We start from the raw sequence: 27,976 nt of genomic DNA, 5'->3' as shown, positions 1-27,976 counted from the left end.
CTGAACCACCTCTTAAGGTCATAAGGTCATAAGTAGAACCAGGATTTTACCATAATTGCCATGTGCCTTTTCATGCCTTTTTTGATGATTTCACCAGGATAATGCCTTTTTCACGATCAAGTGCCTAAATCAGCCTTTTTTTGCCGTTTTGCTCGAAGGTCGTGCTATTTTCTCTAGTTATACCGTGATTTCAATGTCGTTTTCTACGTTAACATGTTAATATTAATGTTATTATTAATGTGTTAACATAATATAACTTACAAGAAAAATTCTACCACCGGGGCGAAACCGGGGGCGCCACTGTCGGTCGTTCATTCGTTCGTGCCGCTGCCCACTGGTTCAGCCTTCTCCAAGATCTATTTAAGAAAGAACTGCAGATGCTGGAAATATCGTAGATAGACAAAAAATGCTGGAGAAACTCTGCAGGTGAGGCAGCATCTACGGGAATAGGTAACGTGTCTGGTCGAGACCCTTCTTCAGACTGATGTGGGGGGGGGGGGAGTTGGGAAAAAGAAAAGAATAGGCAGAGACAGTAGGACTAGAAGGGGGGCTGGAAAGGGTGAGGGGGAGGAGGGAGAAGACAAGGGCTATCTAAAATTAGAGAAGTCAATGTTGATATCGCTGGGGTGTAGACTACAAAAGCAAAACACCCAAGCTTGTCTCCTCACTACATTTACTGCTGGCTCCAGTTACAAATCTGAGTTTTCGAATGGTCTGTGCAAGGCATTCATTGATGCTGGAATTCCATTTGGAAATTGGAAAACAAATCTCCCAGAGTTTTTTTAGAGAACTACACAGAGGAACATATACCAAGCGAATCATAATTACGGAAACAATATGTTGACAACAACTTCAACATTGTTGTGCAGAAAATTAGAGTTGAAGTTGCATGCAACATAATATGGACCTCAATAGACGAAACAACCGATGTTGTGAGGAGATATGTTGCCAATGTGGTCATTGGTACACTGGAGGAAGGTCAACCATCAAAGGAGTATTTGTTGACATTGGAAGTATTGGAGAAGTCAAACAGCTCAACTATTACTCAGTTGTTTACATCATCACTTGCTGATCTTTGGCCAGAAGATATAAAACACGAGAATGTTCTTCTGTTTGTGACTGATGCAGCTCCGAACATGAAAAAAGCTGCTCGTGCTCTTAAAGTTTTATTCCCCCAAAATGTTGCATTTGACATGCTTAGCTCAAGGACTTCATAGAATTGTCAAGCACATACATAGTTTGTTTCCAAATGTCGATGCCTAGTTTCCAATGTCAAGAAAATCTTCGTCAAAGCATGTTCAAGGAAATGGCACCCGAGATTCTGCTACCTCCTCAGCCCGTTTTGACTAGGTGGGGTACTTGGCTCTCTGCTGTACTCTACTATGCTGCAAATTTCGAAAACATTAAATAATTTGTCAACTTTTTTGAAGAAGAATCTGCTGCAGTCAGGATCGTCAGTGAAATCATGCAGAAAAAGTTCCTCCACCGCGATCTTGTGTTTATTGCTTCCAATTTTGCAAACTTCCCACAAGCTATCACTTCCCTTGAGAAATGTGGTGAAACATTAGTGAATAACTTGCAGGTTTTCAACAAAGTAACTGTTGATATCCGTATAATTCCTGACGATGTAGGTAAATATATACAAGGAAAATGTGAGAGAGTGATTTTAGCTAACAAAGATCTTGAAGAAATACAAAACATAGCTAAAGTTCTCAAAGGTAGTTGTAATGCACAAGATATCGACATGAATATAGAGTCTGTAGTTTGTTTTGGGTATGCACCAGTGACCTCAGCTGAGGTAGAAATAAGTTTTTCACAACTGAAATCTGAGGCACAACTGAGACATTTCAGTCTCAGTCACAGAGGCCGATGTCAGGAAATCCTTCAGAGGGGTGAACCCCCGAAAAGCACCTGGTCCTGATGGTATACCCGGTCGTGTTCTAAAAACCTGTGCGGACCAACAGGCGGGAGTTTTTACGGACATTTTCAACCTCTCACTTCTGAGGTCTGAGGTCCCCACCTGCTTTAAAATGGCATCAATTATACTGGTGCCCAAGAAGAGTAAGGTGACGTGCCTCAATGACTATCGACCAGTGGCACTAACGCCGGTGGTGATGAAGTGCTTTGAGAGGTTGATCATGGAGCAAACCAACTCCTACCTCGACAAAAACCTGGACCCACTGCAGTTCGCGTACCGCCACAACAGATCAACGGTGGATGCGATCTCACTGGCCCTCCACTCCGCACTGGACCACTTGGTCAACAAAAACTCATACGTCAGGCTGTTATTCATTGATTACAGCTCGGAATTTAACACAATCATCCCCTCCAAACTGGTTACCAAACTCGCAGAACTGGGTCTCTGCGCATCCCTCTGCAACTGGAACCTCGACTTCCTCATCCACAGACCACAGTCTGTTCGTATTGGTGGAAATGTGTCAGCCTCGATAACATTCAGCACGGGAGCACCTCAAGGCTGCGTGCTCAGATCCCTGCTGTACTCCCTCTATACTCATGACTGCGTAGCCGGTCACAGTGCGAACTCCATCATCAAGTTCGCTGACAACACCACTATTGTGGGGCGTATCACTGATGGGGATGAGTCAGAATACAGAAGAGAGATCGAGCAACAGTCCATATGGTGCCAGCGCAATAACCTGGCCCTCAACACCAGCAAAACCAAGGAACTGATTGTGGACTTTGGAAGGAGTAGGAGGGGAACCCACAGCCCCATTTATATCAACGGGTCGATGGTTGAAAGGGTCAAGAACTTCAAATTCCTGGGCGTGCACATCTCTGAAGATCTTTCCTGGTCCGAGAACACTAACGCAATTATCAAAAAAGCTCAACAGCGCCTCTACTTCCTGAGAAGATTACGGAGAGTCAGATTGTCAAGGAATACGCTCTCTAACTTCTACAGGTGCACAGTCGAGAGCATACTGACCGGTTGCATCGTGGCTTGGTTCGGCAATTTGAGCGCCCTGGAGAGGAAAAGACTACAAAAAGTAGTTAACACTGCCCAGTCCATCATCGGCTCTGACCTTCCTTCCATCGAGGGGATTTATCGCAGTCGCTGCCTCAAAAAGGCTGGCAGTATCATCAAAGACCCACACCATCCTGGCCACACACTCATCTCCCTGCTACCTTCAGGTAGAAGGTACAGGAGCCTGAAGACTGCAACAACCAGGTTCAGGAATAGCTACTTCCCCACAGCCATCAGGCTATTAAACCTGGCTCAGACAAAACTCTGATTATTAATAACCACTTTCTGTTATTTGCACTTTACCAGTTTATTTATTCATGTGTGTATATATTTATATCATGGTATATGGACACATTTATCTGTTTTGTAGTAAATGCCTACTATTTTCTGTGTGCTTAAGCAAAGCAAGAATTTCATTGTCCTATACAGGGACACATGACAATAAACTCACTTGAACTTGAACTTGAAGCATATTCTGTCTGAGAGGCGGCATAATTTAACACCAGATAATTTGAAAAAAAATGCTTGCAATTATGTGCAACCAGGCAACTTTGGTCATTTAATGTAGAATACCTTTATATTATCATTTTTAACCATATTTTGGGGGTGGAAATACAAGTCGTCAAGTCAAGTCAAGTTTATTCGTCACATACACATACAAGATGTGCAGTGAAATGAAAAATACATGCCTTTTTATGCTTTTTTTTTGTCGATAAGTGCCTTTTTTGTGCCTTTTTTGCAATTTTATTATGTATTTTTGCCTGCCTATTTCAGAGTTTTTAGCACCTAAACATCCTTGTTCGTCATAAGTGATAGGAACATAATTTGGCCATTCAGACCATCAAGTTTACTCTGCCATTCAATCATGGCTGATCTATCTCTCCCTCCTCACCCCATTCTCCTGCCTTCTCCCCATAATCCCTGACACCCACATAAATCAAGAATATATCTATCTCTGCTTTAAAAATATCCATTAACTTGGCCTCCACTGCTTTCTGGGGCAAAGAATTCCACAGATTCACCATACTCTGACTACAGAAATTCCTTCTCATCTCCTTCCTAAAGGAACGTCCTTCTGAGGCTATGACCTCTAGTCCTAGACTCTCCCACTAGTGGAAACATCCTCCTCACATCCACTTTATCCAAGCCTTTCACTTTCACGTTTCAATGAGGTCCCCCATCATTCTTCTAAACTCCAGCGAGTACAGGCCCAGTGCCGTCAAACGCTCATCCTTCTGCCAACGAGACAATGTCCCTCAAATGTCTCTTCATTGACTCCAGAGTCGTTCTGCCCGTTCTGCACTCCCTTCCAGAGTGGGGACCTCATTGAAACTTACCAAATAGTGAAATGCCTGGATAGAATGAATGTGGAGAGGATGTTTCCACAGGTGAGAGAGTCTAGAACCAGAGGCCAAAGCCGCAGAATAATAGGACATATCTTTAGAAAGGAGATGAGAAGGAATTTATTTTGTCATAGCGTGGCCAGTCTGTGGAATTCATTGCCACAGACCAGACGGCAGTGGAGGCCATGTTATTGGATATATTTAAGGAGGAGAATCACAGATTCTTGATTAGTTGGGGTTACAGGGAGAAGGCAGGAGAATGGGGTTGTGAGTGAAACATAGATCAGCCATGATCGAATAGCGGAGTAGACTAGATGGGCCGAATGTCCTAATTCTGCTCCTATAACTGATAAACTTATGAATTTATGAACAACAACCAACCGAGGCACTGATCAACCATTTCATTCACTTGTCCTACCTGACTTTGGATTGAGCCTATCTGTTGCATAGCAACTGGAGTAATCTTATTCCTTTTAGTTTAGTTTAGTTTATTATTGTCACGTGAACCAAGATACAGTGAAACACTTTGATTTGTGTGTTAAACAAAACAAAAAGCTTTTCACTGCTTCTCGGAACACACGACAATAATAAACAAGATACTGGCCCACAAAGTCGGCCTTGGAAGTCGGCTTCGGGAATGGATCTGCCAGCTTCGGCTGGGCCGGAGTACCAGAGCACAGGCTGCAGGCGGCTATTTCGACCCGCCGAACAGCGGCGGAAGTCTCGATATGATTGAGATTGGCCATCTCACCCGACCTGCGCAACGCATTTTCGGGGGGTCTTCCGAGGAGAATTTGATGTGTGCCCTCATGATTTTGTTCAGATTAAAGGAGGCGCCGGACCGCCAGTTGCCGGAAAATCGGTAGTGGACCAGTATCATGTTGGGCAGGTCATGACACTCACAAGCTCAACACACATCGTCTGAAACAGATCCTGTTCCATGCTCTCCCATGGAAAAAAAAGCTACCAGGAACAGTTTCAAGGTTGAGCTCAAAGCTTCCTTGGAGGAATGCAACATCCCTATGCCTGGGCCTCACCGACCCATGACAGATACAAGTAGAGTAGGTGCTTACAGGTGGAATAGAGGACCTCAAGTCCATGCAACTAGAACACATGGAAGTGGTTGGACTGGACTAGCTCACAAACTACTTTGTACCTCAGTAGCCACCACTTGTCCCATCATTGGAAGAGTTTGTGGCTCCCGCATTCACCTCACCAACCATCACTTTTCTTCAATGGACATCCAGGGTCTCTCTATTTGTCACCATGTTTTTGGAAAGATGTTAAGCTGGAAAGAGTACAGGGAAGATTCACGAAGATGTTGCCAGGACCAGGGTCTGAGCTATACGGTTGAGCAGACTGGGACTTTATCCCTTGAAGTGCAGGAGGATGAGGGGTGATCTTATAGAGGTATATAAAGTCATGAGAAATAGATTGCGTAAATGTACAAAGTATTTTATCCAGAGTAGTTATTAGGAACCTGACAGGCAACTTTTCTATGCAAAGGGTGAAAGTTATATCGAACGAGCTGCCAGAGGAAGTAGCTGAGGCAGATACAATCACAATGTTCAAAAAATATTTGGACAGATACATGGATAGGATACAGGCCAAATGCAGGAGGAAGAGCCATGATTGACCACCACTGGTCCAGTTGGGCCGAAGGGCCTGTTTCCAGACTGTATGACTATAACACTTATGATTCTAATTAAGCATTTGTACATATTTTAAACCAAGCAATTATATTCTTTGTTAATACATATTTAAGGGCGACATAGTGGCACAGTGGTAGAGGTGATGTCTTTCAGAGCCATGGACCCAAGTTCAATCCTGACTATGGGTGCTGTCTGTATGGAGTTTGTACATTTTCCCCATGACATGCTTGGGTTTTCTCCAGGATCTCCGGTTTCCTCCCACATTCCAAAGATGTACAGGTTTATAGGTTAAGTGGTTTGGTATAATTGTAAAATTGTCCTAGTGTGCAGGATCACTGGTCAGCGCGGGCTGAAGGGCCAGTTACCACTGTATTTCTAAAGTAAACTAATGTGGCTCCTGGAGTCAACCATTGAGTTGGATCAATTGGACCACCTACCTTGTGTCGCACAGTTTGGTCTGCACTACCACTGGAAACTAGTTTTGCTTTAGGTTCAGGTTTATTGTTGTCACATGTGGCGAGGTATGACTCTATGACTATGACTGTTGTTTGTTGGGGATGCCAGCGACAGCTGGAAGTAGGTCCGTGGAGTGAAAAAAAGTGGGAAGCAGATGACAGTGTTGCATATATTCTTCTGGATGAATAATGACCATATGATAATCTCTTCAACCTTAACACCATTGAACTTGGCCACAGCACTCTGGAATCAGGCGTTGATTAGTTTCATTCTGTAACAACAATCTCAGTCCAAATCAAATTGTTGGAAGGCAGTTTACATTTGAAGACATCTGCCAACTGATTTAGGAAGAGTTCCAGGAGTCAGTGACCGAGAGTCAGTTGCCTGTGTGATGCAATGCCAACAAGACTACAGATCCCATTTGTAAGCCTCTTGAGCCTCTTTATCGCGCGTAGAATAGACCGATAGATGCATGTGGTACGGCATTGATATTGATCTTGAAAAATCATCTCAGTACCTGCACTCAGCTGCTGATCATCAAAAACTATACATTTCATAGAGTCATACAGTCACACAACATAGAAACAGGCCCTTCAGCCCAACTTGCCCATGCCGACCAACGTGCCCCATCTCCATTAGACCCACCTGCCTGCATTAGGCCCATATCCCTCTAAACCTGTCCTATCCATGTACCTGTTCAAATGCTTCTTAAAAGTTGTGATTGTACGCCTCAACTGCCTCCTCCGGCAGCTCTTTCTATACACACACCACCCTTTGTGTAAAAAAGTTACCCCTCTAGTTCCTGTTAAATCTTTCCCTCTTCACCTTAAAGCAATGTCCTTTGGATCTCGATGAATCGACTCAAGGCAAAAGACATTTACCTGATCTATTCCTCAATAGACAAGTTATTGAGATGTATTTCTCTATAAAATAGAAATACATCTATGAAACTGAAATTTAGATTAGTTTTAAAATTCCAGCATGGAAAACAGGTTCTTTGGCTCACCGAGTCCACGATGGACATCGTTCCCTTGTTCACTCTAGTTCTATGTAATCCCACTTTGTCATCTACTCCCTACACACTAGGGACAATTTTACAGCCAATTAACCTTCAGATCTGCAGGTCTTTGGGATGTGCGAGGAAACAGAACATCTAGGGGAAACCCATGTGATCACAGGGAGAACATGCAAACTCCACACAGAGAGCACTCAAGATTCACCTCAGAATCGTGTGGCTGGTGCTGTGAGGCAGCAGTTCATCCAGCGATGCTACTGTGCAGCACTAATCTATTCAATCTACTTAGAATCTGCTGTTAATCTACTTTTGTTACTGCAACACTGGCATTTTGTGGCCTCAGAAATTCACGTCAGGTTTACTTCAATGTGCGATTGAAAGGTTTTGTACTTGCCCGACATTTAATTCCTGCAATTATTCTCCACATGAAGACCTTAAGACCTGACAATAACTATTATTCAAGCGGGACCCTCTCTCAAAGAAGGTTGTCTGAAAAATTACAATAATAAATCAATAATCAGGGCATATAAATGACAATATAAGTGCTTTTATTGAGCAGAAACACTTAAATATTTTGTCTTCAGATAAAATGTGAGAATGAATAACATTGGCACTGTTTGCCTTTGAAGGAACAAGAAGGTGGATGAGCTTTCTTCCTAGACTTGGTAGCAAACAGACTGAAACAGAGGAAATGAACACTATTAACGAGGAATAGATCAGGTAGATGCACAGAATCTTTCGCCCGGAGTAGGTGAACTGAGGACTAGAGGACATAGGTTTAAGGTGAAAGTAAAAGATTTAATAGGAATCTGAGGGGTAACTTTCTCACACAATGGGTGGTGGATGTATGAAACAAGCTACCAGAGGAGGTAGTTGTGGCAGGGATTATCCCAATGTTTAAGAAACAGTTAGACAGATACATGGATAGGACAGGTTTGGAGGGATATGGACCAAATGCTGGCGAGTGGGACGAGTGCAGCTGGGAAATGTTGGCCTGTGTGGGCAAGTTGGGTGAAAGGGATATTTTCCACACTGTATCATGCTGTGGTTATGACTAACATGCCCAAGACTGAAGTTGACAGAATATATCCACTACGCTCACAGATCTGTGAGAATTAATCTAGATTGTGAATCTGCAGTACAGATTGCCACACAGCACAGAACGTCACAGGAGATCAAGAAAGCTCATCAGCGCCTCTACTTCCTGAGAAGATTACGCCCCATTTATATCAACGGGTCGATGGTTGAAAGAGTCAAGAACTTCAAATTTCTGGGCGTGCACATCTCTGAAGATCTTTCCTGGTCCGAGAACACTAACGCAATTATCAAAAAAGCTCATCAGCGCCTCTACTTCCTGAGAAGATTACGGAGAGTCGGATTGTCAAGGAAGACTCTCTCTAACTTCTACAGGTGCACAGTCGAGAGCATACTGACCGGTTGCATCGTGGCTTGGTTCGGCAATTTGAGCGCCCTGGAGAGGAAAAGACTACAAAAAGTAGTAAACACTGCCCAGTCCATCATCGGCTCTGACCTTCCTTCCATCGAGGGGATTTATCGCAGTCGCTGCCTCAAAAAGGCTGGCAGTATCATCAAAGGCCGACACCATCCTGGCCACACACTCATCTCCCTGCAACCTTCAGGTAGAAGGTACAGGAGCCTGAGGACTGCAACAACCAGGTTCAGGAATAGCTACTTCCCCACAGCCATCAGGCTATTAAACCTGGCGCGGACAAAACTCTGATTATTAATAACCCATTATCTGTTATTTGCACTTCATCAGTTTATTTATTCATGTGTGTATATATTTATATTATGGTATATGGACACACTTATCTGTTTTGTAGTCAATTCCTACTATGTTCTGTGTGCTGAAGCAAAGCAAGAATGTCATTGTCCTATACAGGGACACATGACAATAAACTCACTTGAACACTTGAACTTGAGATCCTTTTTCCATGTGGCTATCAAACTGTACAACTCCTCCCCCTTCTGTCGTGGGGTTGGCTGACTCCCCTTCCCCCCTATGTTTTTATTATTGGAAGAATTATAAAAAGGAAATTTGACACCAAGATGCAGAAAGAGCCAATAAGTTGAGTGGCTAATGGATTGTTTCATAAAGAAGTTTTTGAGGACTGCTTTGGTAGCAAAGCACGTAGAAGTAAATTGTAGGTAGGAACCGCAGATGCTGGTTTACACTAAAGATAGACACAAAATGCTGGAATAACTCATTGGGACAGGTAGCATCAGTGGAGAGAAGAAATGGGTGATGTAGCTCATTGGGTCAGGCAGCATCTCTGGAGAACTTGGATAGGTGATGTTTTAGATCGGGACCTTTCTACAGACATGGTCAAAATGTAGAAATACGGAACTGCAGATGCTGGTTTATAAAAAAGGACATATGATATTAGAACTCTCTTGACTTGTCTGTGGGATCATGCTGTGCAACTATTGCAGTTTTGTTACCACATATTACAGCAATAATGACATTCTGAAAATACTTTGCTGCTCTCAAATGCCAGACGATACAATGAAGTCATGAATGGTGTGATATAAATTTTTTTTTTGCTCCATAATATATTTGATTTGCATTTGGTCTCAGAAACTACATTCAATGAAATCAATCTAAAATGGTCCTTGCAGTTGCCGTTATTTGGTCTGGGTGAATTGAGATTTTCTTGATTTTTTTTTCAGGTTCAATTATATTCACATCATAAACTAATGCAAGCTATTTATATTCAGAGTATAACACATCATTTTCACACAGACTTAGAAATAATGATGCAGTTAGCTTTTGTACCCAAACTGCACTGATGAAAGATCATACTCTAAATATATACACTTATCACAGGGTTTTAGTAAAGGACTATCCCAAAGCGAGCTGGGACTGTCAAACTTAACTGACAACTGTGATTCATCCTCCCTGTTTAATATATTCAACGTTAAACATGAATAAATGTTATTTAGATTTGTTGTTAAAATGCAAAACTCCCAAGAGGGAGATTAGTTTAATTTAGAAATACAACGTGGAATCAGGCTCTTCTGACCACCAAGTCCAGGCCGAACAGCGATCACCCCATACACTAGCGCCATCCTACACACTACAATTTACAATGTTTTTACCAAAGCTAATTAACCTACAAACCCGCATGTTTTTGATGTGTGGGAGAAAACCAAAGTACTTGGGGAAAACCCACGCAGTCATGAGGAGAACATACAACTCTGTAAAGACAGCACCTACTGTATAGTCAGGATTGGACCTGGGTCTCTGGTGCTGTAAGGCAGCAACTCTACCGCAGCGCCACCGGAAGATTTTGGATTTTAAAAGAGAAGTAAATTTGTTGCCCTCACTGGAAAGTAGCTGGAGGGAAATTAAATGAGAATAAGTGCCTCTCAAAGATGACCCAGATGGTTAGTTAGAGAAGTCAAACATACGGACGAATGATACCAGGGAAACGATATACAAATGTAAGACGTTCCAGAGCTTAATGCATGTTTTACCGTATTAATCAATGATTAATTCTCCGGTACCCATTAACAGCGAATAGTTTTTGCTTGCACAAAATGACAATTGGATCAACATGTCCATTACCGTCATATATTTTAGTGACTAAAATGTCCATCACAGATTTACTTGCTGATCAACAACAACTATGTGACACAGCTGGTAGAGTTGCTGCCTTACAGCATTGGAGACCTGGGTTTGATCCTGACCTCAGGTTCTGTCTGTGTAGAGTTTGCATGATCACCCTATGACTGCATGGGTTTCCTCCACATGCTCTGCTTTCTTCCCACATACCAATACCATATAATTCCTGATTATGTTCTGTTGAGGATCAATTCTATTAATTTCATAAACACAAAACATAGAACAGTAGAACACATAACCAGGTCCTTTGGCCCACAATTTCTATGTCGATGATGACAAGACCAATTTTATCTATCTGTACATAACCCAAGGTAGACAAAATTGCTGGAGAAACTCAGCAGGTGCAGCAGCATGTATGGAGCGAAGGAAACAGGCAACGTTTCGGGCCAAAACCCTTCTTCAGAACCACATAACCCATATCCCTCCATATTCTGTACATAACCCATATCCCTCCATATTCTGCATATCCATGTGCCTATCCAAACATTTCTTAAATGCAACAGTCATATCTGCCTGCACATAATCCATATCCTTCCATATTCAGCTGATATGTGTGCCTATCCAAAAGACTCTTAAACACTACTATCATATTTGCCTCAACCACCACCCCCAGCAAAATGCTCCAAGTACTCATCAACCTCCGTGTAAAAAAGTTGTCCCATGCATTTCCTTTAAACTTTGTCTCTCTCATCTGAAAGGTATGCCCTCTAGTATTCCAGGGCAAGAGGCTCTGACTGTCTATCCTATCTATGCCTCTTATAACTTTATATATTTCTGTCAGGTTTCCCCTCAACCTCCAGCATTCCAGAAAAAGCAATCCAAGTCTGTCCAACCCCTCCCTGCAACCAATATCACTTAATACAGACATCATTCTGCTAAATCTCTTCTGCAAAACTGTGTGGGCTATTTTTGTTCAGATTGTAATGCATCATTTTAAACAGACTTAAAGTCACATTTAGCATTTGCACCTGAACTTGACTAATGAGGGAACATGTTCCTAACTGTTTACTGCCAGATTTATAGAAAGACTACCTTGGAGCAAGCTCACTAATGAATAGATAGTGAATGCAGAGTGTCAGAGTAAGGGAATCAAGAACCAGAGATTAGGAGCAGCATGGTGGTGCAGCAGTAGTTTTGCTGCCTTACAGCGTCAACGTACCCGAGTTCGATCCTGACTATGGTTGTTGTCGGCATGGAGTTTGTGCATTCTCCCTGTGACCGCATAGGTTTTCTCCGGGTGCTCCGGTTGCCTCTCACACTCAAACATTGTACAGACTTGTAGATTAATTGGCTTTGATAAAGATTGTGATTTGTCTCTAGTGTGTTGGATAATGCTAGTGTACGGGGATCGCTGATCGGCGTGGATTCGGCGGGCCGAAGGGCCTATATCCTCGCTGTATCTCCGAACTAAACTAAAAATGTATGGTGAGATGGGAATAATTTAAAACCTACACGAGGGGCAAACTTTAACAGAGAGGGCGTGTATAAGGAACGAGCTGTCATAGGAGGTAGTTGAGGCAGATACGATAACATTTAAAATACATTTGTACAGGTACATGGATAGGAAAGGTTCAGCGGGATAAGGGCCAAACATGGGCAGATGGGACTAGTGTAGATGGGGCACCTTGCTTGTTGGGCTGAATAGCCTTGTTTCATGCTGTATGACTCTATGACTACCCCTTTCAATATAACAGTTGTAGCTGGGTGATGTTTGGCATGTTTTACTGTTTATCAAGCTGCCAGGTTGCAAAAACAGAGACGACTGCAGGGATGAGAACAGTTCAGTACCACCTTATTTGCTTCAGTTCCAGCCCTATTTGGTAGCTGTGCTGTCAGCTCCACTTGAGACTTTTGCCAAAGTGGCGAATATCACAGCAGTTGTAGATCATGTCCAAATAAATAACTCTCTGTTGCGAGCTGATTCACCCCTTATAATTAGGGTTATTCAAAAATACATCTACATGGTAATCAACTATAACAGCCAGTGAAACACAAAGCACTGGAGTAACTCTGCAGGTCAGGCAGTATCTCAGGAGGGAATGGGAAGGAGAAATTTTGGGTCAGGACCCTTCTTCATGGTCTGAAGAAGGGTCCTGATCAGTAACATTAGTGTGAAGAAGGGTCCTGACCTGAAACGTCACCTACCCATTCCCTCCAGGGATGCTGCCTAACCTATTGAGTTACTCCAGCACTTTCAGTTTTGCTCAAAATTCCAGCGTCTGTATTTCCTTGTGACAGACAGTGAAATTCTGTTGTACGCTAATGCAACTAATCATTAGTATGGTGCAATCTGCTTATCTCTGGTTCTTTTCATTTATTTCTTGTGCGCCAGCCTTCATCTGAAGATCAAGTATTGGATGAAGAATGAATATTTCAATCTGTTTCACGGAACTGAGCCTGCCTCGTCTTTTGGGTGATGAATCCTTTTAATCCCACGCAAATGGGATGTGAATGTACACATTTATACAAAATGTTAATTGGTGGGCAATTTATGGTGACAAAAACATTTAAGGGAAGATCTAGGACTTAGGTCCAAAGGAGGATTTGAAGAAGACCCTCATTCTGTGTAGGATGGTGCTGGTGTGTGGGGTGGTCACTGGTCAGCATGGACTCAGTGGGCCAAAGGGCCTGTTTCCACGCTGCATCTCTTAAGTCTAATGTCTAACACTCTGATATATATATCGGCAGTTCCGATGGACACACTCAGAAATTGACATAAAGTTCTGAAAGTAGAAACTAGGAACAATAGGTTGAGCAAGGAAAGACATAAAATGCTGGATAACTCAGCAGGTCAGACAGCATCCCTGGAGCACATGGATAGGTGACTTTTCGGGTTGGGACCCCTCTCCAGACATAAAATGCTGCTGGAAGGTCGTCATCTCAGTGAAATATGCTCTCTGTGGCCAGGACAACAGGCCTTTAAGGCCAAGATAAGACTAGATTCTTAAAATATAGATGCAAAGTGCTGAAATAACTCAACAGGTCAGGCAGCATCCCTGGAGAACATGGATAGGTGATTTTTTTAATTGGGACCCTTCTGGCTGCTTCAGTCCCTAAACTACCAAAACACACTATACAATCAGTCTGAGGAAGAGTCCCGATCTGAAACATCACCTATCCATGTTCTCCAGAGATGTTGCCTGACCTGCTGAGTTACTCCAGCACTTTATATCTTTAGTGTGGCTAAATATAAGGCAAGTTTACTCAAGTGCAGGAATAATGTCATCTAAAATGATTATTCAATGGCTCAAGTTCTCATGTCAAAGTCCTTCTGAAGATTGTCATCCTGTTTGTAACCCACTGAGTTACTCCAGCACTTTGCATGTGTTTGTTCAAGGAATCTCTTCCCTGTTGAAGGTACAGTTTCCTGAGGAGATGCAACAAGGCACAAATTTACATGAGGAAAAAAGATATCCTTGTTGACCTTAGGGCCATTCCAAATTCATGGATCGAACTAAAGCAGTTGGAAATCACTTCAGCAGTAACTCCAGTAAAACACGTAACTTAAAACGATACAAAGTTCTGGAGTAACAACGGTCAGGCAGCATCTCAGGTGAACATGTACTCTATGACCCTCTCTCTCCCTGTTATGGCAGGACAATCAAAATCCATCCTTGTCCTCAGCAGAATGACTGAGCATTTCCTTGTTTCAATGCTGGATTGGATTATCGAGAGCTTAGTGGATGGCAACTATGCACTATCCTCAGCTGCTGAGTAGAAGCCAACAGCACAATAAAACTCAAAGGTTTCTGTTCTGTCATTGTACCAATCCTCTAATATCATCAGTGGAGATCAATGTCCATTGAAGTCTCAAAACTTCCTGCCTGTTTTCTGAAAGTTCTTTTCAATGACACATCTTTCTATTGCACAGCAATGCCAAATTAACAATGAAAAGAGAATAAAATTGCCTAATGATGAGGTTCACCGGATCCTCCAGGAGGAGAGAAATGTGCAGGAAGAAACCGCAGAAGCGGGTTTATACCAAAGATAGTCACAAAGTGCTGGAGTAATTCAATGCATCAGGCTGCATCCCTGGAGAAAAAGGATGGGTGATGTTTTGGTTCGAGATCCTTCTTCAGACCTACTTTTTCTCTAGAGATGCTGCCTGGCCCGCTGAGTTACTCTAGCACCTTGTGTCTATCACAGGAACAGTGCAGGTCGGTGTCTGAACTCTTTACTGCTGATAGTTTGGAGAAGATAATGAAAACTATCAAGCTACGAAACAGGATTCCTGTAAAATAAAACAAGGTTCAATGGAAGGTACACAAAAATGCTGGATAAACTCAGCGGGTGCAGCAGCATCTATGGAGCGAAGGAAATAGGCAACGTTTCGGGCCGAAATCCTTCTTCAGATTCAATGGATCTTTATTATCACATGTACCGAGGTACAAATTTTTTTTTGTTGCATACAGTTCAGTATATTATTACTGTATATAAATGCAATCCCAGATTAAGTACAAAGTGTATAGAAATAGCCCACTGAGACAATGTACAAGTGGCACCAGGTTTTGGCGCCATTTTGAAAGTCCAAGCTGTAGCTGGCCATAAAGGCACATTGCAGCCGTCGCCTCCATCGCCTCCATCCAGCGAACCGTCGGCCCTCTCCTCATCAGGCCACCATTCAGCCTTTGAGCTCCAGGGGTGCCTCCCACAGCCGATCTTGAGGGCGCAGAAGATTAGACCCTGGTTCCTCTTACCAGCAATTTGTTCTTGCGTTCGCCGTCGCCAACTCTGTCCACCCTCCACCCTCCAGTTCTCTGCACCTCGGGGGTGACCAGAGACCGGGCTCAGCAGCTCCCTCTACAGGCGGCTTTCTGTGGTGGGTGAGCAAGACCTGCCACACTATGCTGTGTGGCCCAATGAGCCTTAGCCAGGCGGCAGTAAGCATAACTCAAGGTGACTTTGTACCCGAATTGAAGAACATAATGTTGACGAGAGAGTAAGGATATAAAGTTGAACAAATGATTAACACTTTGAAGATGACAGACCTGAAAAGTTTATTTAAATGACTCCGCAATGTCAAAATTGTTTGAGCAAAAGACTTTGGAAATCCCCCTGAGATGACATGAGATGTATGACATGTTTCAGGTGGAGAACATGTGCTGCTAGCATGTTGGCAGAGTGATGACGTGGAGCTGAAATGCTCCACATTTAACTGGAGTTTTCAGAAGGATGCCAAGCCTGTGATGAATACGTTACCTGGACTTCCAGAGAGCTCAAATATTGTACTGTTCTAATCACTGGAGCGGCACAATGGCTTAATCGGCATAGTTGCTCTCTCACCGTGCCAGAAACCTGGGTTCGATCCTGACCTCAGGTGCTGTCAGTGTGGAATTAGCATGTTCTTCCTGGGACCACGTGAGTTTCTCCTGCTGCTCCAGTTTCCTCCCACATCGCAAAGACGTTCGGGTTTGTAGGAAAAATGCCCCCTGTAAATGGCCCACAATGTGTGGTGAGTGGATGAGAAAGTAAGATTGCATAGAACTCGTGTGCATGGGTGATCAATGGTCGGTGTGGCCTTGGTCACCCAGAGGTCCTAATTCCATGTTGTATCTCTAAACTAAACTAATCCACAAAATTCCTGCCTTCGCTAAAAATATAGGTTAAGGATTAGCCATGATCTTGAGGATAAGAGTAATATGTTTAGACTTGCGACTTTAGACTTTAGACTTTAGAGTTACAGTGCAGAAACAGGCCCTTCGGCAAATCAAAACCAGTGATCCCTGTATACTAGCACTATCCTACACACTAGGGACAATTTACTATTTTAGCAAGGCCATTTAACCTACAAACTCGTACTTCATTGGAGTGTGCGAGAAACCGGAGCACCTAGAAAAAACCCATGTAGTCACAGGGATAACGTACAAACTCCATAGAGACAGCACCCGTATAACCATATAACCATATAACCATATAACCATATACCAATTACAGCACGGAAACAGGCCATCTCGGCCCTTCTAGTCCGTGCCAAACACTTATTCTCCCCTAGTCCCATCTACCTGCACTCAGACCATATCCTTCCATTCCTTTCCCGTCCATATACCTATCCAATGTATTTTTCAATTATAAAATCGAATCTGCCTCCACCACTTTCACTGGAAGCTCATTCCACACAGCTACCACTCTCTGAGTAAAGAAGTTCCCCCTCATGTTACCCCTAAACTTCTGTCCCTTAATTCTCAAATCATGTCCTCTTGTTTGAATCTTCCCTACTCTCAATGGAAAAAGCTTATCCACGTCAATTCTGTATATCCCTCTCAACATTTTGAAGACCTCTATCAAGTCCCCCCTTAACCTTCTGCGCTCCAAAGAATAAAGACCTAACTTGTTCAACCTTTCTCTGTAACTTAGTTGCTGAAACCCCGGCAACATTCTAGTAAATCTCCTCTGTGCTCTCTCTATTTTGTTGACATCTTTCCTATAATTTGGCGACCAAAATTGTACACCATACTCCAGAATTGGCCTCACCAATGCCTTGAACTATTTTAATCAAGATCGAACCCGGGTCTCTGGCGCTGTAAGGCAGCAACGATACTGCTGCGTCACTGTGCCGCCCCTGAACGCTGAATAATCTCCTTGTGCCTTCCCTTCTTACATGCCCGTCTGATATTTTGACAGATCATTCCAAGACCTTTCTTGTTTTGAAACCAGAAGTTTACGTAGATCAAGGCGGGCAGAGCATCACCCATCCTTTTTTTTCCAGCGATGCTGCCTGACCCGCTGCATTATTCCAGCACTTTGTGTCTATCTTAGGAATAAACCCGCATCTGCAGCTCCTTCCTACACATTACATTATCTCTGGGATAACCAGATAACTCAATTATGCATTGCTGTGAATAATGTCCATTGATATCCTGAGCAGAACTTCTGAACTTAAGTTCTCCTACACACTATGAAGGTTTATTCTTGGATACATCAAGGCTTTCTCTAGGTTCACAGAAGATACCCAAATGCATCATATGCAAACACTTTCCAGCTGTTTGTGAATGCTTAATTTAAAAATATTAATTGCTCCATCTGACTTCCATTGGCATCAAACTTGAGTTTATTTTATTTGAGTTTAAGTTTAGTGTATTTTCCGAGGTACTGTGAAAATGTTTTGTTGCAAGCTAACCAGTCAGTGGAAAAACAGTACATGATTACAATCGAACCATCCACAGTGTACAGATACAAGATAAAGGGAATAATGTGAATAACGTTTAGTGCAAGATGAAGTCCAGTGAAGTCCGATCAAAGGTAGTCTGTGGGTCTCCAATGAGGTAGATAGTAGCTCAGGACTGCTCCCTTGTTGTTGGTAGGATGGTTCAGTTGCCTGATAGCAGCTGGGAAGAAACTGTCCTTGCATTTTCACAGGTACACAAAAATGCTGGAGAAACTCAGCGGGTGCAGCAGCATCTATGGAGCGAAGGAAATAGGCAACGTTTCGGGCCGAAACCCTTCTTCAGACTGATGGGGGGTGGTGGGGAGAAGAAAGAAAAAAGGAGGAGGAGGAGCCCGAGGGCTGAGGGATGGGAGGAGACAGCCTGAGGGCTGAGGAAGGAGAGGAGACAGCAAGGGCTAACAAAATTGGGAGAATTCAATGTTCATGCCGCAGGATGCAGACTCCCCAAGCGGAATATGAGGTGCTGTTCCTCCAATTTCCGGTGTTGCTCACTCTGGCCATGGAGGAGACCCAGGACAGAAAGGTTGGATGGGGAATGGGAGGGGGAGTTGAAGTGCTGAGCCACCGGGAGGCCAGCCTCCGCATAGTCTCACCGATGTAGATCAGCTGACATCTAGAGCAGCGGATGCAATAGATGAGGTTGGAGGAGATGCAGGTGAACCTCTGTCGCACCTGGAACGACTGCTTGGGTCCTTGAATGGAGTCGAGGGGGGAGGTAAAGGGACAAGTGTTGCATCTCTTGTGGTTGCAACGGAAAGTGCCCGGGGAGGGGGTGGTACGGGAGGGAAGGGAAGAATTGACAAGGGAGTTACGGAGGGAGCGGTCTTTGCGGAAGGCAGATATGGGGGGAGATGGGAAGATGTGGCGAGTGGTGGGGTCACGTTGGAGGTGGCGAAACTGACGGAGGATTACTTGTTGTATGTGACGGCTAGTGGGGTGAAAGGTGAGGACTAGGGGGACTCTGCCCTTGGTGCGAGTGCGGGGATGGGGAGAGAGAGCAGTGTTGCTGGGTATGGAAGAGACCCTGGTGCGAGCCTCATCTATGGTGGAGGAGGGGAACTCCCGTTTCCTGAAGAATGAGGACATTTCAGATGCCCTGGTGTGGAACACCTCATCCTGGGAGCAGATGCGGCGAAGACGGAGGAATTGGGAGTAGGGGATGGAGTACTTACAGGAAGCAGGGTGGGAAGAAGTGTAGTCCAGATAGCCATGGGAGTCAGTAGGTTTATAGTGGAAAATATCACACTTCTGTACCTTGTACCTTGTGGGAGAAGCAACTCTGGTGAGTCATTTCAATTGCACCTAAAGGAGTAAATGGTATCCTCGCCCAATGTACACTCTCATTACCTCCAAGCTCATCTGATTCCAAAATCCTCTTGTGGCTCTGAGCGTTAATTAACAGAGAAACAGCCTTCCATTTATTCAAGGTCTTACATAACCTCTTGATTTTACAAAGCATTCTTTTTTTGAAGTATGGTCACTGTGTAATTTAAGAACTGAACCATCACACCACCAAATAGCGAGCAGCCCTGTGTTATTATCTACCTCATTGGAGCCTCTCGGACTATCTTTGATCAGACTTTATCTTGCACTAAACATTATTCACATTATTCCCTTTATCCTGTATGTGTGCACTCAGGGCAGCTCGATAGTAATCATGTATGGTCTTTCTGCTGACTGATTGGCACACAACAAAAGCTTTTCACTGTACCTCGGTACATGTCACAATAAACTAAACTCAAACTCAAACTCGAAATGTGGCAGCTAATTGTATGCACACATCATGTGATGCAGCAGTACCGTAAAGATTACTGATTTCAGGTCAGGTCGTGGATAGATTTACATCTCCGAACAACTTCTACTTTCTACGTTTTCTTTTCTTATATACACACTTCATGTTTTTCTATTTTCTACTATCTATTTTTCCTCTTTTTCTTCTCTCTATTTTTTGTTTTTTTTACTTCCTTTTCAAAAACATAAAACTAGAGGTTGTACATAGAATGTATTACGTTATGACATAGTTGGCACCTAAAATTAGGTACCACTGTATTGTTTTGTACTGTATTAACTTCTAATAAAATAAACAAAAAAAACACAAACAAAAAAAATAAAAATAAAATTGTATGCACACAGCAAGATCCCGCATACAACTGTGAAAGTCGGGAGATTTTTGATTTTCAAAGGGTAAACATTTACCAGAATCCATAGATATTGCTTTACCCGTTTTGTTTTTACATTGTTAAAATTCATCATAAAATGCCTGTCTTGGCAAAGAAAAACCTTCAAAGATTTTTCACTGAACCGTGTCCTGTTTTCAGACAACTTCAGTTTTTGTGCTTTCATCTGTGGTATTTGAATATTGTTTTTTGAAAGAGGATGTGTAAATCACGATGATAAAAATCTGCAGAATTTGGCTTCTTTCATTAGAAAAAAGATGGTTTAGAAATAACCTAATTACAATGGGGAAGGTGTATGAAAAAATAGATATAGAGAAAATCATACTGATTTGGTGGAATCTAAAGCTGGTGTCATAAATAGAAGAATGAATCCAAGATAAACCAGGAGGCAATTTAGTTTTAGTTTGAGATTTAAAGATGCAGCATAGAAACAGATTCTTTGGCCTGCCGAATCCGATCCGACCAGTGAACCCCATACCACCATACAGACTAGAGGCAATTTACAGAAGCAAATTATCTCTTTGGAGAGGAGGGTGAAACCGGAGCGCCAGAGAAAACCCACGCGGTCACAGTGAGAGCATACAAACTACATACAGACAGCGCCCATGATCAGGATCGAACCCGGGTCTCTGGCGCTGTGAGGCAGCAACTCTCCCGCTGCTCCAGCATATTAATGGGTAAAAAGCTCAGCAGAAGAAAACCCTGAGGTCAGCAAAATGTCACCTGGAGAAAACCCATGCAGTCCCAGGGAGAACGTACAAACGCCATACCGACAGCAGCAGCAGCAGACAGGATGGAATCCGAGTCACTGGTGCTGTGAGGCAGCAACTCCACCACTGCGACACTGGGTCGCCTTTGAAATTCTTAAGCTAGGTAATATTCAGAATATTTAACTCACGCTCGCAGGGTCTTTCTGAGGCAAATAATCACAATTATGTTAGAGGCAAAACTGGCAAAAAAAACCCACGAGACAAAAAAGGAACAGAAGGATATGTTAATAGGATGAAATAAAGTGCAATTGAGGAGGCGGAGTGTCAACAATGAGCAGCTATGCATGGATTAGTTGCCTGAAGGGCCTGTTCGCTGGATGCATAATGTTTTACATTACCGAGTTAATATCCACTGGTCTCGACTCGTGATACAGTGAGCAGATGCTCAAATCCCACTCTAACAAACAATGTATTTAAATAAATCTCATATTATTAACAGTAACTATGATTGCCATAAATTACCATCAAGTTACTTTATGTCCTATATTCCTCCCCCACTCCTGTCGCTTTACCTATATCCTGTCCCCTTCTGTCTATCTCCCCTCTGTGCCCTTCAAATTATATCTCTTCCTCTGGCTTTACAGTTCACTGATCTTTTCTCCTTATCGAAATGGCGGCACAGTGGTGCAGCGGTAGAGGTGTTGCCTTACAGAACCAGAGACACAGGTTCGATCCTGAGCACAGGTACTGTCCGTATGGAGTTTGTATGTTTCTTCCTGTGACCGCGTGGGTTTTCTCTGGGTGCTCTGGTTTCCAATCACTGTCCAAAGGGTATCTGACTGTCCACCCAATCAATGCATCTCATAATTTTATATACTTTTATTAGCTCTCCCCTCAACCTCTGGCACTCCAGGGAAAACAATACAATACTGTACAACCTCTCCTTGTAGCTAGTACCACCTAATCCAGGCAGCATTGTGCAAAGCTTCTTCTGCACCCTCTCTAAAGCCTCCACATCCTTCATGTAATGGGGTGACCAGAAGTGCAAACGAGTTTCCAAATGATGCCTGAGCTGTAAGCTCTGCCTTATAGAGCTGCAAACTGATTTTCTGACTCTCATATTGAATGTAGACACAAAATGCTGGAGTAACTCAGCGGGACAGGCAGCATCTCTGGATAGAAAGAATAGGTGATGTTTCGGGTCGAGACCCTTCTTCAGACTGAAGATGACCCAGTCTAAAGAAGGGTCTCAAACCAAAACGTCACTCGTTCCTTCTCTCCAGAGATGCTGGCTGTCCCGTTGAGTTACTCCAGCATTTTGTGATTATCTTCGGTGTAAACGAGCATCTGCAGTTCCTTCCCACACAGTCTAATACCGAATGCCCTGATCAATGAAGGAAAGCATACCATAAGCCCTCTGTGGAGGGAAGAACTGATTTAATTTACAGATGCTTAACATCACAGCAGAACTGAATGGATCTGACAGAAACTGAAACGGATTGTGTGTCAGAACTGACCATTTCTGCTGTAAGGGTATCTTTTTTCCCAGTGGAATAATGGAATCAAGTGAATTTCTTTCTGATGAGCGTTTAAACGACTGGGAGAAAAAGTATTATTTTTTTGTTTATTAATTGCGCATTATCATGCAAATCACTGGAGTGTTTGCTGAGTTTATTTCCGATTTAGAACGCCAGGATTAAAACTTCCAATCTGACCAAAGGTATCAAGTGAAATCAATCGAGAGAGTTTCAAGCCAGCTTTATGTGGGAGTGGAACACGGCAGAAAACCGAACATAAATTGTCAAATGCTGTCAAACTCACTGAGGGAGAACTCAGAGACATGGAGAATAGAAATGCATTTACACGGTGTTGCATAATTCTCTCTTCTGACAACATTGTGCTCTGCATGTGGTCTGTTATCAGGAGACAATTCTCCACATAAGTTAAAAGAACGTACATTTATTTTGTGTCTCTCAAAATCTCAGTGATACCCCACATACATTGAAATGTACCTCAGTCACAATCTCCAATAAACATTATCTATCACATCATTTGGGGTGGCACAGTGGCGCAGAGGTAGAGTTGCTGCCTTACAGTGGCGGACACCCGGGTGTGGTCCTAACTACGGGTGCTGCCTGTACTGAGTTTGTACATTTGCCCTGTGACCACGTGGGTTTCCTCTGGGTTCTCCGGTTTCCGTCACACACACCAAAGACGTGGAGGTTTGTAGGTTAATTGGCTTCTGTAAATTATCCATAATGTGTAGGATAGTGCTAGTGTATGGTGTGATCGCTGGTCATCATGGATTCAATCTCTCGAGTCTAAAGTCTACAGTTTAACCATGATTTACTTTATTTGGTACAAACATTGTACGTATATGTCCTTTATCCTCTATCCATACTTTCTACCTTTCATTGAGCAAAACACAAAGTGCTGGTGGAACCCAGATGGTCAGGCAGCATCTATGGAGGACATGGGCAGGTGACATTTTGTGTTGGGTGCATTGAATATAGAACATAGTGCAGTACAGGAATGGGGCCCATAGTGTTTGTGCTGATCATGATGCCGTTAAACATCTGATCTGCCTGTATGTGATCCATATCCCACTATAGCCTGCACCTCCATGTGCCTATCTAAAAGACTCTTAAACACCACTATTGTATCTGCCTTCACCACCAACCATGGCAATGTGTTCCAGGTCCCTACTATCCTGTGTGAAAAACTTGCCCCGCACATCTCCATTAAACATTCCCCCTCTCATCTTATAACTGTGTCCTCTAGCGTTGGACATTTCCACACTGGGAAAATGGAACTGATTGTCTACCCTCATAATTTTATATACCTCTATCAAGTCTCCTCTGACATTCCAGAGAAAATAATCCAAGTATCCAGCCTCTCCCTCTAATCCAGGCGACATGCTGGTAAACAATAGCCAATAGACAATAGGTGCAGGAGTAGGCCATTTGGCCCTTCGAGCCAGCACCGCCATTCACTGTGATCATGGCTGATCATCCACACTCAGTATCCCGTTGCTGCTTTTTCCTCATATGCCCTGACTCCACTATCTTTAACACTTCCTAAACACCCTCTCTAAGCATCCACATCTTTCATTTTAGTTTAGTTTAGTTTTAGTTTAGGGATGCAGTGCAGAACCAGGCCCTTTGACCCACCAAGTCCGCACCGACCAGCGATCCCCGCACACTAACACGTTCCCACACAACTAGGGACCAGTTACAATTATACCAAGCCAATTAGCTTACTAACCTGTACATCCTAGTAGTGTGGGAAGAAATTGCTGCTCCCAGATCTAATGGGTTGCAGACTTCAATTCCCATTGGTTTTCAAATCGCAAAATCTTGCTTGTCCATTTCCTCCACATATGCTGACTTGCCTGCTGAGTTCCTCTAGCATAGAGAGTCATACAGCATGGAGACAGGCCCCTCACTTTTCCTGTAACAAGGTGACCAAAACTGAACACAGAGCACTGTGGCCTCACCAACGTCATATATAACTGCAACACAACCTCCCAACTTCTATACTCAAAGCAAGGGTAGAAAGTATGACCAGAGGATGATTACATGAATGTAATGTTCCCTGCAACAAATAATTTAAAAAAGTAAAACAATGACCAGATCTACGTGATAGACAACGTTTATTGGAGCTCGGAACTGAGGCACATATCAATGTGGAGCATCACTGAGACTTCCCAATCCATGTAAATGGATATAATCTGTCCAGTTCTAAGTGATTTATAAGATTCCGAGCAAGACTGCGTAGTTCTGTTAGCATGGTCCAACTAATACAGCCTAGACTCGTAATTATGGATCTGTTTATAACGTACAGTATTTGTGTTATAGCAAATGGAATCTGTTGTAACCCAGGCTTCCGTTCGTAACGGGAACAAAGAACATTCATTGTTTCACTGCTCCTTTTATTTACTTACAATGTTTAAAGTATTATGTGTTTTTTGTCCTTTCCTGTTTACTGTGTGTCTTGTTTAAGTCTGTTGAGTCTTAAGAATGGTCCCGACCCGCAATGTCACCCATCCTTTCTCTCCAGAGATGTTGCCTGACCCACCGAGTTACTCCAACACTTTATTTCTAACTTGTTTCTATTTATTGGCTGTTTTTCCAACACTGCACCGAACACACTAGATGAGGTTGGAGGAGGTGCAAATAGAACTCTGCCTCACTTTCACTGATGCTTACGCCTTGGCCGACATGATCTACTGGTTGCAAATTATTTTAACTCCTCATCCCATTCCCACACTGACCTGTCTGTCCTGGGCCTCCTCCATTGTCATAGTGAGGCCACATGAAAATTGGAGGAGCAGCACCTCATATTTCGCTTGGGCAGCTTACAACCCAGAGGTGTGCACGTGGATTTCTCTAATTTCAAGTAACTCCTGCATTCCCTCACCTAAACATCTCTCCCCCCTCCCCCACCCTAGTCATCCTACCAGTCCCACTGTCCGCATCCCGCTCGTTATCACACCTTCCCCAACTAACAATGGGCCATTATGGGCTCCACCCTTCCTGAGGTCATCTGTTGCCGGCCCTGATTTGTTCTGGCTTTTTCTGACCTCCAGTTTAATCCCCCCCCCCCCCCCCCCCCCCCCCCCCCCCCCCACCACCTCCCCACCACATCTACGTTCAGTCTAAAGATGGGTTCTGACCCAAAACGTGACCTATTCTTATTCTCCGGTGATGCTGCCTGACCAACTGAGTTACATTTTGTGTCTATCACATACCCTTGCAGTCTGGAATGGGCCAGTTGCCATTCACTGATGGGCGGCATGGACTCGGTGAGCCGAAGGGACTGTTTCAGCTCTGTGTATCTCTAAATCTTCTGAAGAGGAACAGAACTGAAATGACTGCACATATTTAAATTCTCATGAGAGGCACTTCAGATCAGCCTGTCAGATTGAAAAAACCATCTGAGTCTAGTTGATATGAGCACTACAGATGAACACTACGGTGTAATGGCAGATATCAATTTTACTTCGGAGTCACGTGAGTGACTACGTGAAGTACCCCGCCAGGATGCATGCGTGTCATATCGCTACACGCATTGCAACGAGTCAGAGCAGGGAGAACGACGTTCCACTTAGCGGCAAAAATTGAAAGCCGGGAACAGCAGGTAAGGAGACTCTGCGTTCCTTCCACTTACCTTACAGGTGGAGACATGGACCAGATCCATGAAGGCTGCGGGAAAGCTGGCGGGGGAGAACTGCGGTGTTGCGGGCAGCCAGGCAGCAGCAGCCAAAGGCACGCCAATCTCCCGAAATGGGAACAGCTGTGCCCGACTTCGCTCCCGCACCGGCCACGGCCGGGCGGTAGAGCGAAGCAAAAAACTAACAGAGTCGTTGACTCCGATGAGTCCGACTCTGAATAGCCGCGAGCGGCCAGTGCCCGTGCGCATTGGGGCCGGTTGGAGCGGCTGGGAGAGGGGAACAAAGCAGCCGCGACGGCCAGTGCCCGTGAGCATTGGAGCCGGTTGGAGCGGCTGCAGGAGGAACAGCTTCAAGCAGCCGCGACGGCCAGTGCCCGTGAGCATTGGAGCTGGTTGGAGCGGCTGCTGGAGGAAATACTCCAAAGTGGCAGGCTCCGGGAGATGGAGGCTAGCCACAGTGGGCAGTTAGTAAGCCCCACAGCAGTACCTCTTGTGGGGCTGCACAGTGTTCTCCCTCACCAGAGGGGAGAACGGAGGGTCAATCCTGGGCTGACTGCAGGAGCTGGAGCAGGAGCGGCTTCAGGAGCAGCCGCGACGGCCAGTGCCCGTGAGCATTGGAGCCAGTTGGAGCGGCTGCAGGAACTGGAGCAGGAGCGGCTTCAGGAGTAGCGGCTTCAGGAGCAGCCGCGACGACGAGTGACCATGAGGTGGCCAGTGCCCGAGAGCATCGGAGCCAGCTGGAGCGGCTGTTGGAGCAGGTAAGTGGTGGGCTCCGGGAGATGGAGACTAGTCACAGGGGGCAGCTAGTAAGTCCTACAGCAGTACCTCTTGTAGGGCTGCACAGTGTTTCTCCCTCATCAGAGGGGAGTGTAGGGGGTCAATTCTGGGCTGAACCTGAAGAGGGGTGCAGAACATACCCCTAGTGCACAAGGGGTGCAAGAAAACCTATTGGAAGGCAGTTACCATCAGGGAACTGCAAAACACTGAATGCTCCCAGTATTAACCAGTGTATTTGAAAACATGGCAGGGCCAGGGACTTGAAACAACAGAAAGTTCTGAAAGTCCTAACAGCGGGAATTACGGGTTTCGCCCGCACAATAAACAAAAAAGACATGACACAAGATCACCAGGATGCACTGGCTTTATTTTGCAACTACCAATATGAGTAAACAGCATTAGGAAGAAGTGCCATCCAACCGGTTTTAGACCCTAATTTGCAGGCCTATGCAAACCTGGAACCTCCAAACCACCAGTATTACTATTTGGAGGCAACTTATCAAAACAGGTAAAGGAACTTGACAAAGAGGGAAAACCCTGGGGCTCATTAAAGCAACGTCTAAAAACTACTTCCTGGGGAATGCGCTAACCCTCAACACCGACCCAACTACAGATCCAGACACCAGCACCTCAACGTCCACGGAGGATGCCGAAAAAGTAACAAACCTACTAATAGTAACCATGGAGGAAGGTGAGTCTGGTTCCTTATGAGCTTACCGACACTTATATTTTCAGAAGTATAGGGTTATACCATAGAATTTATACAAAACATAATCCTCCAGTTCAGCATGTACCGAACCGAATGTTCGTGCTTACAGGCAAAGAAAAACAAAACAAAAAAAAACCCATATAAAAAAGGAGTAATGGAGGATATCCAACA

This window comes from Amblyraja radiata, chromosome 11, assembly GCF_010909765.2.
Source record: "Amblyraja radiata isolate CabotCenter1 chromosome 11, sAmbRad1.1.pri, whole genome shotgun sequence".
Classification (NCBI taxonomy): Eukaryota; Metazoa; Chordata; class Chondrichthyes; order Rajiformes; family Rajidae; genus Amblyraja; species Amblyraja radiata.
The sequence above is the reverse complement of the archived record's forward strand: the minus strand, read 5'-3'. Positions refer to the sequence as shown.